Source organism: Anser cygnoides, chromosome 25 (assembly GCF_040182565.1).
Source record: "Anser cygnoides isolate HZ-2024a breed goose chromosome 25, Taihu_goose_T2T_genome, whole genome shotgun sequence".
In the NCBI taxonomy this organism is placed as follows: domain Eukaryota; kingdom Metazoa; phylum Chordata; class Aves; order Anseriformes; family Anatidae; genus Anser; species Anser cygnoides.
The window spans coordinates 5,352,791-5,369,647 of NC_089897.1; the positions used below are offsets into that span (position 1 = coordinate 5,352,791).

The window sequence follows — 16,857 nt, forward strand, 5'->3', positions numbered from 1 at the left end:
GCGCAGGCTCCTCCAGCAACTCTGAAGCAGGACTACAGCTGCAGCCCCGGCACGGCGTACATCCAGCTGCGCATCACAGCTGGAGACATTTAACCCACCAGCCCCAAAAGACGACCAGCAAAATTCTTAATCAGCCTAGGACACCTAGGTGGCAGAAATCAGACACCTCTCTTTCTCGCTGCGCTGATGCTTGACACCTGCTATCTCAGAAACTACAGCTGGCAGCTATCGAGCTTCAAGCACACTGCTGCGAAATAGCTTATAAATTACCTTGCGTCAATAGAGAAGGTGCTGGGAAAAGAGGGCTTTATTCTCCGTGCAGCCGCTGAGGACAGAACCAGGGCTGCCAACACCACCGCGCACCGGAGCAGCGCAGAACAGACGCCTGCTCTCCTGGTTGCCTTGAAGTATGACACGAAGGGAAATTTAACACTTCATAAGTTTCATGGCTGGTTTATTCAAGTTTTGGGAAGTCTCACTTTCATCCAAAACCCGTGTAAATGGGTCAATGGCTTTGGATAGCAGTAAATCAAAAATGTGTGGCCAGAAAGCTGTGACTCCCTAATCCAGTCTTGTTGCGAGGAGCAGCTATAACTATCACTCAAGAGATCTCTCTCTAAGCTGTCGATAAAAACCTCCAAAAACAGAGCCCACAACTCCTCCAGGCAGTCCGTGTCAGTGTATCCCTTACCAAGTGCTTCTTCTAGTTTCTTACCCGGGTCCTGCTGGACTGAGGTGTATCCTGCCCCGCTTCACTGGCGCATCTGAACATTCTTTGGTTATTCAAGGACTTCATTACCGACAAAATAGAATTTAACGGATGGTGACCTTAGTTGCAAGCAGATTAAATGATTAAATGATTTGCCCAAGGCTAGTCAAAAGGTCCCTGTGGCAAAGCTAGGAGTTTTATCTCCTGAGCCACAGCCCGGCACTCTCCCCAGGTGACATCCAGCTGCAGTTTATTACAGGAGAATATTACAGCGCAGCACCGGGGAAGATCACAGAGCGGCCACCGAACTGGAGGAGGAAAAATAAGCAGCAGCTTCTCCTGGCCTCACTCCAAGTGCACCACAGGCAAGTGAAGAACCCCAGCTTCAAATTAAATGGGTCCCCAGCCACTCCATTAAACAGAAATCCTGAAACAGAAATCCTTTGGCTGTGCCAGCCCCGTACAGCGAGTGGTGTTCGTTATCCCCAATACTCCCCACGGCAGCCAGATGTATTTACACAGTAGCCACAGTGCTGTTACCTAAGTAAACCAGGAAATTGTACATTTGTTAAAATTAGGTTCTAAGATGCGGAATCCCCAACTGTGCAGCTATAGATTTCACTCAGCCAGCAGCTCTGAAATTATTAAGAGCATGCAACTGCCTGCGTGCACATTCAGGCACGTTTCCCCATTGGAGGGGTGTTTACTGGTTACGATACTCAGTGCCACTCCAGAACGGGCTCATCTTTTCAGATTATGAGCAATAAGCACCAAGTGGAACCTACACAACCGCAGGCCACATGCTGCCCGTCACTGTGCCCTCCCTTACCCCACCAGGAGGGTCAGCAGCCAGACATCAGGCAGCACCACCTTGGGCAGGATCCGCAGGGATGCGGCGTGGAGGGACACGGACGGACTGGCTCAGTTGGTGCGTGACCACCATGACCAGAGCCGAGGGGCACGGAGGGCTCGCTGCTGCACTCCAAATTGCAGCTGCCAGCCAAAATGCCAGCATTCCCACTGCAGAACTGGCAGAAATCATCATCCAGATACCACCCTGTGGGATCACACGGATTTGGAAAGGCAGAACGTAAGTGCAAAAGCCCTTAAGTTAAGGACCAAACTGAAGCAGACAGGTTGATGCAGGAGAGAGCTGCACAGCACCGAAGAACCCTTCAGGGACCATTAACCAGCCCTCCTCAGGCCTGTCTCAGTGGAAGTACCTGCTATGAACTGCAATCAACACCAGCTTTATCAATGACATTAGGGAAGTGACTTTACCTCTCAAAGCCCCTGCCTGCCTACCCTTTTAAGTGCATCAGTGGGGTGCTTGATGCATTTTTGAAAGCGTGCTTAAAATGCTTCACATTTCCCAGGATTCAGGCATCTCGCTTCCTCCCCAGGTGCTACTGAACACAACGGGCAGCGACCACCACGGAGCACACCACCGCGGGACGCAGGCTGGTCACCAGCAGGTCCCGTGCATGGGTGCCCATGGGGCGCTCAGCACCGCCAGCCTGATGTCCCCCGCTCCAGGCTCTGAGCTCCAGCCGAGGAGCCCAAAGCCTGGAGCTGCCTCAGCTCCATCCCACCATCAGCTCTGGCTCCTCTCCTACAGAGTCTGGATGTCAAAGTGCACCTGAGAACGTGGCTGCTTCCCACTCATCTGCTCCGTGCTCCTCTGCCCTGCTTTTCATTTCACAGCTCTGGCAGATCACTGATTAATTCAAGCCTGTTTAATAACCCTTCTGTCTAGATGAAACAAGCTGTCTTGTTTCTTTATTTTTAACGCTAACTCTTGTTTCTTTGTTAAGGATCTTTCTGTCATTTCTAAACTTCTGTCTCTCCAAGCAAGCTGATAACAGGACAGAAAAAGCATCTGCTTCGGTCCACATCTGACATCAGCCACAAGTTCCAGCACAGGGGCTGCACACCTCGATGGGTAAGAGGCCCCAAATGCCTGCACTTGTTCCACGAAATGATTACTATTTCTCTCCACTTGCTGTAGCAAATCCCTGCATGGCTTCAGACCAGGCCACAAACACCAGGGACCAGCGCCCAGCTCCGGACCACGCAGGGGAGAGGGAGGGAGACCGGGAGGAGCGGCAGAGCTGGGGGAGAGCGTGGATCCCTGTGCCTCTCCACCCCGCTGTGGGCAGAAAGCAACCTTCGGTGAGCCTGAGAGCCGTCACCCTGCCTGCAACCCCCTGGCTGTGCCCCCAGTGCAGCAATCAATTCGCGATGGCCGGGCAGGCGTGGGGTCCTGCAGCTGCTCTGCCGCTGCGGCGGGGGCCAGCAGCCCCCGTCCTCCTCCCAGCCTTCACCTGCTCTCCCTGCTGTCCTCGTGTGGAGGGTTTTGTGCCTCGACCAGTTATCAGTGTGACCACTGCTGGGCAGAGCCTCCTCCCACCTTTGCCCCGTCCGCCTGCACGCCCGCGGGGCCGGCACCAAGTGACCCACAGGGACCCCGCTCCCGATGGGGCTGAGCTGGAGCCGCTCAGCTGTCTCCTGCCTCTTTGAATTTCAAAGCTGCACTTGTCTGTAGAGCAACTGAGTCATTTCCTTCCTATATCCAGGCTATCGGACCAGATCCAGCAGTGGCCGGAAAACAATAAATCCTTCAAGGACTTGTAAGGCCATATTTCACAGGAATGCAGCAAGCCTGCCTGCTGTGAGAGCTCCTAGCACACCCTCGGATCCATCGCGGGGAAGTCTGGCCCCGTCCCTGTCCCACCTGCCAGGGCAGCCCCCACGCACGCTCCCTGAGCATCACCCAGGGGCCGGGGGCTAAGAACCGATAACGAAATTTCCTCGACCCCATTCAGCCCATGGAGGATCGAGGATGGTGAATTGGACGTGGGACTTGACGGGTCTTTTGGCAGGCTGCAGCCACAAAGGAGTTGGTGCCACGAAATACAGGGGGAGCAAAGCAATGTGTGAGAACCGGCACAGGTTGTAGGAACGCTTTCAGCTGGATCAGTTTACATGCATCTCCTTTACAACCACAAACTGGTCTTCCAGATCCACTGACCAGTTCTGTCAAAATTTCATCAGGATCACCGGGGACGAGAACAAGGCAAAACTAAGCCATTTCAGCTTTTTATGGCCTGAGAGCTGCAAAACTTCCACTGAAACAAGGTTGAGATGCTTTGTCAAAAAAAAAAAAAAAAAAAAAAAAAAACCTCTGTACTTGAAGCTGAATTTCCATGCAGCTCTGAGGGAAAATTGGTGCATTTTCCAGGAGCAATCAGTGCTCCCTCCATCGTCTTTTTGGAGGCCAGAAACAAAACCCAACTGACTTGCAGGAAGATTTATAACACTATTAATCAAATGAGCCCAAATACATGGGGAAAAACTAAGTGACAAGGAAATTAATATTATATCCTCTTCAGAAACAAGATGGCTAGTGCAGATAATACGGCAACGTGTGGTGCTTACGATGGAAATTTCATACAGGTCTGCAAGGAAACGAATGGTTAAAAACCACATTGCTGGATCCACACTCAGAAGCGAAACCTCTGGCTGCAGAGCAGCCCGATCCCGCCCAAATTCTCCCTCCTGAGGTTAAGCCTCCAAGTGACCCAGTGCTCTGGGCAAAGTTAATTTTTTTAAACAAGTTACACAACACCCTTGGAAGTCCTTGAAAGAGCCTCTGTTTTTGTTTGTTATTTCTGAAAATTCGTTCTAGCACTCCCCAGCTCAGCCCGAGACAAGCTGTGGCCACCTCCAAGTCAGCCGATTCATCTGGTGGAACCGGCGAACAGACCTGCCCCTGGCACACAATTCACGCCCTGAAAAGCCGAGTTACGCAAGCACTTGTCCCGGCACCTTATTATACACCAGCGGACAAGCAAAGGGGCTCCTGCCTCTTTCTTCCACTGAACTCCGAGTGCTTGCCCGTGCTCCTCGGTTGCTATGAGACTTTAAAAAACTGTCTAAACCTGTGGCCACCACGGGCCCTCAGCACAATTCCTGCCCCACAAGGCCCCTCGTCTGCCAGGGGAGGCAGGGAGAGCTCAGGGAGGGCTCCGCGCTGCCACCGCGACGAGCTCCTTGCTGACTGCACAGGCAGCTTCACAACAGCCTGGAGACAAAGTCTGCAACCAAACTTTTGCTGCTGCCCCAGACCTCAGCCAAACGGATGATTTACTGCAAGCATCTTTTCATCTGGCCCGTGGAGCTTCTGTTAAACAGCGGGCGATACCTCCACAATGTTGGACTGATTCAGAAGGAGAGGGGCAGGCCCCAAAGGTCAGCTTTTAGAAGGTTCAAGGGCAAACAGAAGCATTTTCCATGTCGGGGGACTTTGTGGAGCTCACACTCCCTGCTAACAGGCAGCAAGATTTTCTCAGCGTCTGGAGTGCAAGTATGTAAGCAGCAGCTTTGGAGAACAGTTAATATACAAGCTGTTGACTCAGAATAACAAAAAAACACCATCACCACCAAAAAAAATTATTAAAAAGCTGCTCTCCTCCTAGCCTCGACAAGCAGCTTTGCCTTTCCTGCTGACCTACATACAGCTCCCAGAGCTGAGGGCTGAACTGAGGAAGGTATTTGGGCACCTCCGTTCCTACCTGTGCCCTACCCTCAGCACCAGCGGTTAATAAAACAAAGGCAGCAGAATTAATGCTCGGGGGGCTGCAGCAGCACAGGTAAAGTTTGCACCCATGTGCACTGACATCCATGTGCAGTGCCTCCCTGTGCCTGGGTGGATTTTGTTAACGTGGCTGCCTACTGCATCCATACAGTCACTTCTCACCAAAACCCGAGATAGCCGAGGTGCTTGGAGTGTGCACAGTCATGCCGAGATGTCCCCCGAATCACACACGGTACTTAGCAATAGGTAAGACCTGACGTAACGCCTGTGAGATGGCAAATCCTTAGGACAGGAATAATTTAGCCAGTTAGGAAACCTATGACAGTGTTCCCTTTTCCTTCCCTGCCCCACCTCATCACAATTGCATTAAAAATGAAGAGGAAATTCACAGGGTTTCTTTTTTTTTTTTTTTTTTTTAATAAAATAACATTGCAGGCTGTGACATAAACCAGCAAAGACAGGAAATACGATCATGAGGGCACTGCTCCATCCTCTGCTCCTGTCACTGCGACTTTTTGGGTACTTGGCAAATGAATGAGTAAAGGAGACAGCCTGCATGTTTTATGGAGTTGAACGGTAACATCCCTGTTAAGCAGCCAACTTACCATTTTCCTGCTCTGACATCAATAAATCTCCCCAGCCACAGGGAACAAAGATCTTAACATGAACTGGCTGCACACGAACTCCTCATATTTGGCTACCTAGGCGAGCCACCGGCACGCTGCGGTCTGTGGCGCTCGCTGCTGTTCTGTAATATTCTCGAAGTGGGAAATTGCACTTTTCAGTAACATGACTGGGGAAGTTTTAACGCTGCTACTGACGTGCACACCTTCATTACAGCACTTGCTTTTCTGACAGCCAATTCCCAGAGGCTGGAGAATCCCAGCTTCCCACTGCTAGCAGACTACGGCCTCTTTGGGGTTATGAAAAGAGCCTTGACAAGGCAAAGTCTGAAAGCGCAGCGATCAGGAAGCAAATAATACTTAAAACAGGTTTTGAATTCTGTCATCTCAAAATGCTGGGGCTGAAAGGTGCTTTTTGGAAGCTTATTTCAAGGTGAACAGCGCAAAGCAGTGTTAAACGTGAGCACGGAGGAAACCCCACACACACCTCCACGTGCTGCCAGGCTTCTGCTCTTCCCTTGCCAGCCTCCAGGTGCCACGGGGCGATGCTGAGCCACAACTTCCCTCCCAACCTCAAGCGCCCTGCGCCGCACACGAGGCATTGCTCCCAGCCTTCTTTCATCGAGGACACAGAACTGCTACAGAGGAAAAGCCACTCATAAATCTCTCCAGGAGGCATTTGTTCCCAGTTCGCCGAGCCTGGAAATGCCACGAGGCGCCTGTCCCACGCTGAGCCAGCGGCCGACGGAGGTCCCGCGCGCACCGCGGTGGCTCCGCTTCCTGCCCAGCCCGCGCGCCCGGAGCCAAGCGTTGCCCGAGAGCTTTCCTGTTTTCCCCACTGCTGCTCAGCATCTGAGACACGGCACGGGGTGCTGGAAGCCGACCCCCCGTCACTGCTGCTGAGTGAGTTAAAATTACTGTTTTTCTAATGCTGTTAACAGCCAGCCAGGAGCTGAAAGCAAAATAAGCCGTTTCCTTTAACCTTCCTGACAACGCACAGGGAACAGCCTCTGCACGGACTGTAACACCCCGTTCCAAGCATCACTGGACTGCTAGATAGCAAAGAGATACTGAGTTCATCTGCACCGGAGCAAGCTTTGCCCTGCAGCCCAAGAGCTTCTCCCATGTCTTGGGCAGCCCAGGGGAGCATCCAGGGCACTGCGGGAGGCAGAGGCTGGGTGCCTGTGCCGGCTCCTCTGGACATCCTCCTGCTAATACCGGATTTTGCAGCTATAACTGTTTCCACAGAGGCTTCTGCTAGCACAGACACTGCACAAAGCAGCAGCTCCCCTTGCTCCCGAGCAGCACCGGTGGCCACAGCCCGACTGGCAGCGTGGGCACGGCGTTACGTGGCGCTCGCACCGACCTGGAGAGCCTGCGCTTCCCAGAACAGCTTCCCCAGAGCCCAGGCAAAAGCAGATCCAACGCCACTTACCGCACTCAGAGGAGGCTCGGGCTCGGTGGCAGCCAGGAAGGAGGCTGCCCTTCCTCACCAGCTCCTGCCTCGGTGCTGAGCCCCCTCCCTGGCTGCGCAGCCCCAGCTCAGCCCCCAGCTCTGTTAACGAGGAGAGGAACAGCGAGGAGAGGAACAGCGGCAGCAGGAGGCGGAGAGGTGAGAGGTCAGTGTAATATTTACTCAGACATCACCTTTCACTTTTATGAAGCGGGGAAATCGTGTCGGAGCAGGAAAAGGGCTGCAAGGGACATTCCAGCTTGGGAAGCCACCGTTGCACTGAGAACAGCACGCAGCAGCCCTGGACAGCCAGGGCTGGAGGCTCCACCAGACCCCCGTACCCCCCTGAAACTGCACATGGCAGGTACGGCTCCGGGCGGCTCAGCATCCCTGTCACTTGTGTCCTTGCCACAGGGGAGCCAAGGGGTTTGTCAGGGATGCAGAGACCCCCTCCAGGTCCCCTGTGCTTTAGGATGTCAGCCCGGAGCCCATCGCACCACCAGCAGCTTTAAGGAACCCACGGGAGATCAGGCACACGGCGCAGGGAACTGCAATAGAAACGCATGAGCTGGGAGGCAAAATTTCCCCAGCAGACCTCGGTTCCTTAGAAGAACCATCCCCTCTGCCAAGCGGCGAGATGGTTCCGAGCGTGCCTGCACACAGAGCGCTGTTAACACGGCCAGACACCACGCCAGCATCTCAGAGCGGGGCAGGATCGGTGCCGGGGCAGGGAGCAGCCGGTCTTGTCCCCGCTGCTGTGGCACAGCACGGGCCCAGCTCGCGGGGCTCTCCCAGGCTATCACCCTGCCTTTTAAGATGATCTAGATTTTTTTTTACATAATGCGATTCTGATGCCTTTTATCTCCCGCTCTGAATGTAATTTTAGCCCAGGCAAAGCAGGATTAAACTTTCATAATATGATACATTTATCTCGCTTTCGTTCACCCCATCAGCACCTCCCAGTTCGATTTCACCCAAACAGAAGCAATGATTACAGCGAGAAACATGAGATGGGATCTATCAGACAGCAGAAGGGAGGGCCCCTCTTTCCCAGCACCCCATCCCTGCCTGCCCCCTGCCACAGCAGCCAGGCTGCCAGGAGCCAGCACCAGGCCAACAGCATCTCTCAGGCCCTCTGAAATACACAGGTGGATCCCAATTTGGACTCAAAACCCAGCAGAGAGCACACAGGTTAGGTGCATCACTGATATATGTTGCACCTGTGTGTTTGGTAAGCCTTTGTGTGCTTTCTTGGTGACCTCCTGCTCCAGCTGCACCCCAGCAGCTCCCAGCGCCTACGCTTGGACCACAGCAGGCAGAGGAGCCGGGAGCCGAGTGCCGGGGAGCCACGAGCCGTGCCGGGGAGCCAGGCATTCCTGGACCAGGAGCAGGAAGAGCCAGCCTGCCTCAGCCAGGAATTTCTGGAGAGCACCAAACCCTTCCTGCCTCCCCCACACGTGCTGTTTTCAGCGACCAGGTGCAGCAAAACGACGGCTCAGACCCGCAGCCACCTGCAGCTCCTGCGATCCCCCCTCCTAGGACCAGCCGCCAACGCGCAGCAGCGGCCACATCTCCACACAGCTCCGCCAGCTCCTTCTGCATATATTTTTGCAGGGAGGCTCCGGTCTGGCTCCGCCAGCCTGATCCAGAGGATCCCCTCTAGTGGGACGAGGTGGTATTTCAAGCCCACCGCCCGCTGCCATCTGCTCCCAGAGCCCTCCATGCCCGGCCTGGAGCCGCAGCCAGGGTGGGAGCACCAGGCCCAGGCAGACCAGGCTCACAGCCCCCTCCCTCACCAGCACTCGGATTTTAACCACGGAGAACGAATCTGAACGCGACCCCCCCCGGGCAGCCGCCTCTGCCGCCCAAGGACAGCACGCTGCCCTCCGGCCTGCTTTTGTTCACTTCTCTTTTCAGGGCCCAGGCTCTCGCTGCGCCGCTCCTGCAGACAAAGGGCTCGTGGCCTCCACGCACCAAAGCGGCTCCGAGCCCCGCAGCGCCAGGGCAGCCCCGTGCCAGCACCCGCGGGGCTCTCAGCGGCACAGGGAGGCCGCGCACAGGCCGCCTTCAGTGATGGTCGTAAGGATGCATCGGATCCAGCCGGGGTGTTTGTGGCTCAGGACTTGGCAGCACCTTCCCCCCCCACACACCCCGGGTTCCCCCTGCCCTCCCCTCTTTTGGTGTGGTGGTGGCCTCCTAGCCAAGCTGGTTAAGAGATTAACACTCTAAAAACCACATTTACTCTAATTAGCCATGAAATCTTTGTAACTAAGTGAAAAAATGTTTCCCTTGAGGGATTTTTGTCCATTCATCACTGTTTGAATTGCCAGGGAGAGAGAAGAGAAAAAGAAGAGAAAAAGAGGGGGAGAAGAGGGGAAGAAAACCTCAGATCTAATGAATTAACAGCGGAGTGCCCCAGGGGAGCAGCGGGCTCCTACAAAACACCTCAGAGGGGGCTTTTCACTGCTGGCCAAAGGGACGCTTCGGAATTATTTCAAGTTAGCAGACCGCAACACAACGCTCCGCGAGCCGGGCAGCCTGGCTAGAGGACTGCGCGCCTCCCTTCCGCGGGGACGGACAGACGGACGCTGCGCGCACGGACAGCTGCGTGCCGCTGCCCTGGGGACAGCTGGGGGACAGGGCCCCCCGTTGTTCTCTTACTGGGGGGGGGAAAAAGCTTCAGAAAGTTGTGGGGGTGAGAATCTCGCCATGACTCGGGCCCATAAATATTTCAAATTGCTGGAATAAGAACAATTATATTCCTGCCAGCGCTTTTCTTGTGTATTTTAAATGTGTCACCGCCTTCCACTTTCTCCCCCGTTTGTGTTTCTCGTAACAGGCCCATGAAATAAAGATTAGCTGAATAATCAAGAGTGTTTAGAAATGTGAAGGGGCTCGTCTCAGGAGCACTGCGCACTCAGGTTCATCTTTTTTTTTTTCTTTTTAAGGATGCCAAACCCCGGCGGGGGAGGACAGTTTGCACACACCAAGAACCAGGCTGGAGTGGGAGCGCACGGTGCCGAGCACGCAGGGACGAGGCGAGCAGAGCGCACGCTTCCCCATCAAAAATGACAGCCTTGACACCAGGCGGAAGAGGGGGGCACTCTCCCCCATTACATATTTATTGTGCAAAGCTGCAGAGGGGCCAATTAAAACAGCTTGATCACTGCCACGTTCAGGCAGACGTGTATGCGCGCAGAGAAGCGGGAGGAGAAGCAGGTGTACGTTTTCCTGTTGCAGTTACAGCTCAGCTCGCTCCTCTGAGAGCCGCTGAAAATCCCGGCTCAACAAAGGTGCTGCTGAGGCAGAAGCCAGCTCCTACAGGAGAGCCGCACACTGGCACCCAAAAAGAAGAACAGCTTTCCTCCTTCATCCCTCCTCCCCCGTACCCCACGCAGTTTCTCGGTGTTAGCTTTTGCTTTCTTTCCTAGTTCAGTTCTTCGTATAAGCTGCCTACTGCAAGAGGCAGGCTGCACCCACCTCTGCCCCAGCTTTTGGGCGATTACTCCAAGACACGCTCCTGACTCCAACGTTTAGCTGCAACAGGAGTTCCCGAAGTAAGTTCTGGAAAGCCTCGGAGTGGCGGTTAACCGGGGATCTCAGGAAGATACTGCAAATCACACCTTTCCCTGAGACGCCACAGGGTCTGCACAGCAAACGGCTCCAAATGCCATTTCCATTTAGCTGTTTTGCAAGCCAATTTGTCACATACTAATGCAATTTGCTGAAGAGAGTTAAAGAACACAGGGCAGTAGCAGTCACCTTTTTTTTTTTTTTTTTCCCCTCTCTAGACTCCCACATCCAGTCTGGATCTGCATTTTCACTTTTGCGTCAAAACCGAAATTCCCTTCCGTGAGAGGCGCAGGGGAGGTCAGGGTTAACACGAAGGGCAAGACAGAGTGATAAGAGCACCAGGAAAAGCTGCTTCTATCATATCGGTGGATTGTGTGCACGTTCCGTGCAGCATCTGTTACCTGTTTCTACCACAGAAACTTGTTACCAGCCGAGGGGGAGCCTCACAATTAATTACATCAAATAACACTATAAAAACAATGAAAAGTGAGTTGTGCTAGTCTTCTTGCAACAAGCACTGTGGAGATGGTTGAGAAAGATGACTGGTTCCCTATATAAGCCATTTCACAACAGTTATACATCCACATTACCCATTGCTGGCGCCAAGTTTCTTAAGTCAAAGCTATTTTATCTGGTTCCCTGCACCACCCCAAAACCACATTTAAGCTTTGAGGTCCTCAGAGTGACAACAAATGGCAAAAGGACAGCAATAAAGAAAAAAAAAATCACTTTTTCAAGGATCTAACACCTCTGTGTTAAAGGAAAAAAGCTAAACATCTGCTCTGAAGATAGCACAGATTCCTTCTGAGGCATCCATCTTTCAGCTGTAAAGTAGGTCATTTGATTTAACTTTTAGAAGCACCGTTATCAATGAGGCCATGCAGAGAAGGACAGCCAAGACCAGCTCCCCGAAGCCAGCTGAGATCTATTAAGCACATTCAAGCCACCAGCGAAGTATCAAGTGCTCAGCAAATAGCAAGGAAACCCGATCAGCAGCAGGTTTTTGTACCGTGGTGCTCTGCAAACTTCACATTTTCTCACCTCCAAGCCAGTATCTTGAACTGCAGGTCACAGATGTACAGGGTCTGCTGGTTTTTTTCCCCTCCACCACTTACTATTCGCACCGCTTAATATCACGCTATTGACTTTCTGATACCCCTTTGAACGCAGATTAACTGAACATCATTCACTTCACCTCCAGGAACGGGCGTGAATGGGAACAAAGCCTGTACTGCCTGGCCAGGCCAGGTTAAAGGGAGGTCAGGAGACGAGAGGACAGAGGTACCTCGAGCCCTCGCAGGGCAGCCTCTGCTGCGAGCACACAGCTCCGGGGCTGGAGAAGACGTGGACCACCGCGCACAAGTCAGGATCTCCCTGAAGGGAGCCTGAACGCGCTCGTCTTCCCTTCCTTCATTGCCTCTCAATAAAGGTCTCGCAAGGATTTGGGAAAGTTCTGAAAGGGATTTTTCTCCCCAGATTCAGGAGGTGCTTTCCAAGAACCCCTCCTCGCCAGCAGGAGCTGTGCCGGGAAGCAGTTCGTCCCGGTGCTGCCTGCTCCGGAGCACGGCCGAGCGCTAACAAGTGCCGCCGGGATGCCGGGGGGACCCGCAGCGCTGCCGCGCGCGGAGAACGGACCGGGAGGGAGGGGGGAAGGCAAGGTGCCCGGGGGAGCTCCCCGGGATTTCTGCATCCCCCGCGGCCGCCGCTGGGCAGCACCTGGGGCTGCTGCTCCCGGCCCCAGCCGCTGCCGGCCGCGCTGGTTCCGCGGGGGCGCTGGGCTCGGCACGGCTCGGCTGGGCTAAGCAGGGCTCGGCACGGCTCGGCACGGCTCCTGCCACCGAGCAGCGCACCCCGCAGCGCCCGGGGGCGGCGAGCCCCAGCCTCCCCCCGCACCCTCCCGGGGCAGCCGCACCCCGGGGTGCCCGCGGGGAGCCCCGCACCCTGGGGTGCCCGCGGGGCAGGAGCCCCTCGCCAGCCTCGGCCACTCACCAGACCTCGCGGCTCCGCTGCCGCCCTCCTCCTGGGGCTCCCCGGCTCACGGCGGGCTGAGCCGCGCGGCCCCGGCCCCCGCCACCGTGCAAATCCAGGGCCGGGCGCCCGCCGCCGCTGCTCGTCCGCCTTCAGCCCCGCAGCCTGCCCGGGTGCGGCGCGGCTGGGCTCAGCCTCCGGTGCCTCGGCAGCCTCCGGAGCCTCCGCAGCCTCTGCCCGAGTGCGGCGGCGGCGGCGGCGAGCGCCGGCTCCCGGCCGCCCTCCCCAGCATCCGCCCGCCGCCCAGCCCGGGCGTGCTCCGAGCCCCCCCCCCCCCGCAGCCCCGCTCCGAGCCCCCCCCCGCTCCGCTCCGCTCCGCTCCCCGCCGCCGAGCCCCGGCGCTCCCCGCCCGCCGCCGCCGCCGCCCCCGCGCCGCCCCCGCTCCCCGCCTTAACCCTTCCTCCGCCTCGGCGCCGAGCAGCGGGGCTCGCCCCCTCCGTCCCCCCCCCAAGTCCAGGAGGAGCAGGAGAACGCTGCCCCCGGCTCACCTGCGCCGCCGTCCCGCCCCCCCCCCCCCCGCTCGCCAAAGCCGTCCCCGTGCCCCCGGCGAGCCGAGCGAGCTGCTGGGGAAACGGCCCCGCTGCTGCTGGAACAAAGCCCTAAAGCCAGCTCGGGAACGGGCAGCTCCGGAGGCTGCCCGACCCCCGGGGGGCTGAGGGGGGCTGCGCCTCCCCGGGCAGCACCGCAGCTGGGTGGGGGTCAAGCGGGAGGGGGAATTAGGGGCTGCCGCCTCCCGAAGGCTGCCCGCCTGCCCCCTCGGCTGTGCCCTTCTTGGCTGACAGCCCCCCACCAGCTCGGGGAGGCGGGCTGGGGGCTGCCCTGACCCCCTGGTACACACTTTGTTGCCTTTTGGGCAGGATGAGGGGCACCCGAGTGCTCTGTTCCTCAGTTTCCCCGTCTGGGAAATGGGCTTACACTGACAACTCAGTTTGCCACCGAGGCCACGTAGCTCTAGCAGAGCAAGAGCTGTGGACGCCCTGCAGGTCCCTGAAGCCACCAGCCGTGTCACCTCTGGCCTGCCAGAAGTGGGCAGAGACCAGCCACAGCTGCTGCAGCTGGCTGGGAATGGGAGCTCTGCAAGCACCCACAGCTCCCAAACGTGGGGATCACTCCGTGGGATCCAGTGGCTCACTGCACAGCCACCGCCTGGCTTCTCCTGCAGGCCTAGCACAAGTGCTTCAGAAACGCCTGGAAGCTGTAGGGAACCCGCAGCCCCCTTGTTCAGCCCCTTGTGAGCCACACAGGTCACTCCTCCCGGCCTGCAGGGCCTTGGGAACACATCCACGCGCTGCAGGGCAGCTCCGGGTTTGAGAGCCAAGCTCGCCCCAAGCAAGCTGTGAGGTCTGCACGGCACAGCGCAGGCTCGGGCGGCAACCCAGGCTCGGAGCCTGCGGCAGGACAGCACGGCCACGCTGCTCCGAGCCCCCACGAGCTTTGTGTTCCAGCTAAGCCTGTCCGAGCAAGGTGGCATGCGAGCAAGTTTTAGGATGGCAACTGATGGAGGGAATCAAAGGCACGATGGAGTGCTGGTTTGCATCTCTTGTCATCCAGAATTCCTTTCACAATTTATTTATGTGGCCCCACAACATCCTCCCATGAGTGCTGCTGCGCACAGGGCCCTGTCCCCCCGCTGCCCAGCCGGGGCCCACCAGGGGTCCCACTCCATGAACTCCCCCAGGGGCTGCCCCAAACCCCCCGGGTTGTGCAGTGTGGCCCACCGGCTGCCCTCTGCTGGCACCTGGCATTGGAGGGACGAGGAGGCAGAGGAGAAAACTTCTGTGTGTGTGCTCCACATCCAGGTGCAGAGGAACAGAGAGAAGGCAAGGGGTGAGTCCGATGGAAGAGCTTCGTCCCCCCTTGCCCGCAGGAGTACTTTCAGGGGAGAAGCCCCAGCTGCAGTTAGTTTTGCTGTTTGACCCATGCACAGGGCTCAACAGCCTTTGCGTGCTGCCGCACAGCTCTGGTTCCTGCACCTTCCCTTTCAAGGGGATTTTCCCCTCCTGGGAGGGCTGTAAACTAGGATGTGCACTGCCCTGCTCCAGAGAAAAAAAGGCGCATTTGCTTGTGTGCCTTTCTCCCCATCTTTCCCCATCCTAATCATATTTAGCATCCTTCAGAAAAGGTTTTCCCTTCCAATACTGCCTGTACAGCACTCAGTGGAGCATGAGCCTACCTCCCTGTGTGGCACAGTCAAGAGCCCAGTCCTGTTCCCATGAACAGGGTCCCCTTGACATTGCTGGGAGCTCTAGAGCAGGGCGCTTTGACATCCTGAAGAGATCCGCAAGTTGAATCTGTTTAGCTCAGGAGAGGGAACAGAAGACACTCAGTGGATGGCAGCATTGGTTCCTTAGCAAGCTTTTCTCTTTCACTATTCTGTCCCTAATACATTTACTGTGTCATGCATTCACAGCGAATGGTACTAAATCCTATTACAAATACCATCCTTGGTTAAATGCGCAGCCCACTAATGCAATTTCCCCTTTCGCAGAAAGCTGTACAAGGCAGGTCAGAGTGTCTCAACAACCATTTCTCTCCTCTTTGCAGGACCGTCTGCATCCTGTCTGCTGTATATTATTTATTGATGGTCAATTATGTTCATGTATGGAGAGTCTGTCTCAGGGTAATTACAGGATTGCTTGGCCGGGGAGCAGCCCTGAGACTCGCAGAGTAGCTCGTGTATGGGGTGTGGGAGCAAAGGGCTGGGGGGAGCAAAGCAAAACAGGTGGAGATTCACCTCGGTTTGCTCAGGTGACGGATGTGCTGCTTGTCTCACGAGCTGTCTGTGCGCTCTAAATATTAGCAAGCTCTTTGCTGAAGCAACTGCTGCAGAAATCCTTCTGTTGATATCTGTATTCGCCTTTTCCTGAAAAGCACGATAGGTGCTAAGTATTGGAATCAAAGTCTGGAGCCCAAACAGAGGAAAGGATCTGCCTCTAATTTTATCAAATATACTGTGTGGCAAGCACTCATGCAGCGAGTTAAGCAAGTGCATCAGGATGCACATGCACGTAAGTGTGCAGTCCTGTGCCCCCGGAGCGCCACACAACCTCTGCATGCAGCTACACGCACCCAGTCACCGCAGATGCCGGAGCAGTCCTCGGGCAGCGGGGAGGCGAGGTGTCGGTGGAGGATCGCTTGCCTGCGTGTTCCCCATCGCTCCCTGTCCCCCTCCGAGACAAAGTCCCCCGCTCCAGGGCACAGGGTCATGGCTCTGGCGGCTGGGAGCAGCCCCAGGCCTCTCCCCCTGCTGCCGTGCTCCGGCCAAGGCCCGGCTGAGGCGGCTTCCCAGAATCACAGGATTGTCGGGGTTGGGAGGGACCTCGAGAGATCATGGGGTCCAACCCCCCAGCCAAAGCAGGTTCCCTGGAGCAAGCTGCCCAGGTGGGCGTCCAGACGGGTCATGAATATCCCCAGAGAAGGAGACCCCACAGGGCTTCGTGCCTTCCCCGATGCCTCTCCCGCTGCCTGCAGCCGCACGCAGCAGCACCCGACCTTCTCATTTGCTCTGCATTTGCCACCCCAAGGGTCAAAAAAACCAACCAACCAAACAAAAAACCTCTGCTTTCCCCTCAGTCCCGAAGCAGGACCTCTCCTTTTTTGCTCCTTGCCGGTGCTGCTCGGGCGCGGAGCAGGGGACGAGCTCCCTCTGGAGGCCCCGGCGGCGGCTGCCGGCCCCGCGCCCCCCCGCGCCCCTGGGCAGAGCTGGTCCTCTGGAGAAGAACCTCGTCAAATAAATTTTTTTATCTATTTTTTATTTTTTCTCCACTGTTCATAATACCTTCGTGGAAAATGGAAAGGATTTTTATTTTCCTAACCCACTTTGTCCTTTCCCTTCCTCAGATTTTCTCATAAATGTGAGCTTTGGTTCCTGCCT

General features: G+C 56.0%; 1 protein-coding gene across 8 annotated transcripts in view; it reads right to left on the reverse strand.

Annotated features, from left to right (window-relative positions):
• PLXNA2 (plexin A2) overlaps nucleotides 1–16,857 on the reverse strand; it is a 451,101-nt gene that overhangs the window by 147,901 nt on the left and 286,343 nt on the right. The window contains exon 1 of one of the 8 annotated variants that reach the window (XM_066983021.1): nucleotides 12,945–13,280. The exons of 1 other annotated variant lie outside the window; for it this stretch is intronic. The gene's annotated coding sequence lies outside the window, so the exon portion shown is untranslated. Of the gene's footprint in view, nucleotides 1–7,364; nucleotides 9,488–11,996; nucleotides 12,509–12,944; nucleotides 13,287–16,857 lie in introns of those variants that run through there. 6 more of the 8 variants (XM_066983023.1, XM_048070870.2, XM_066983025.1 and 3 more) reach the window with 6 other exon arrangements.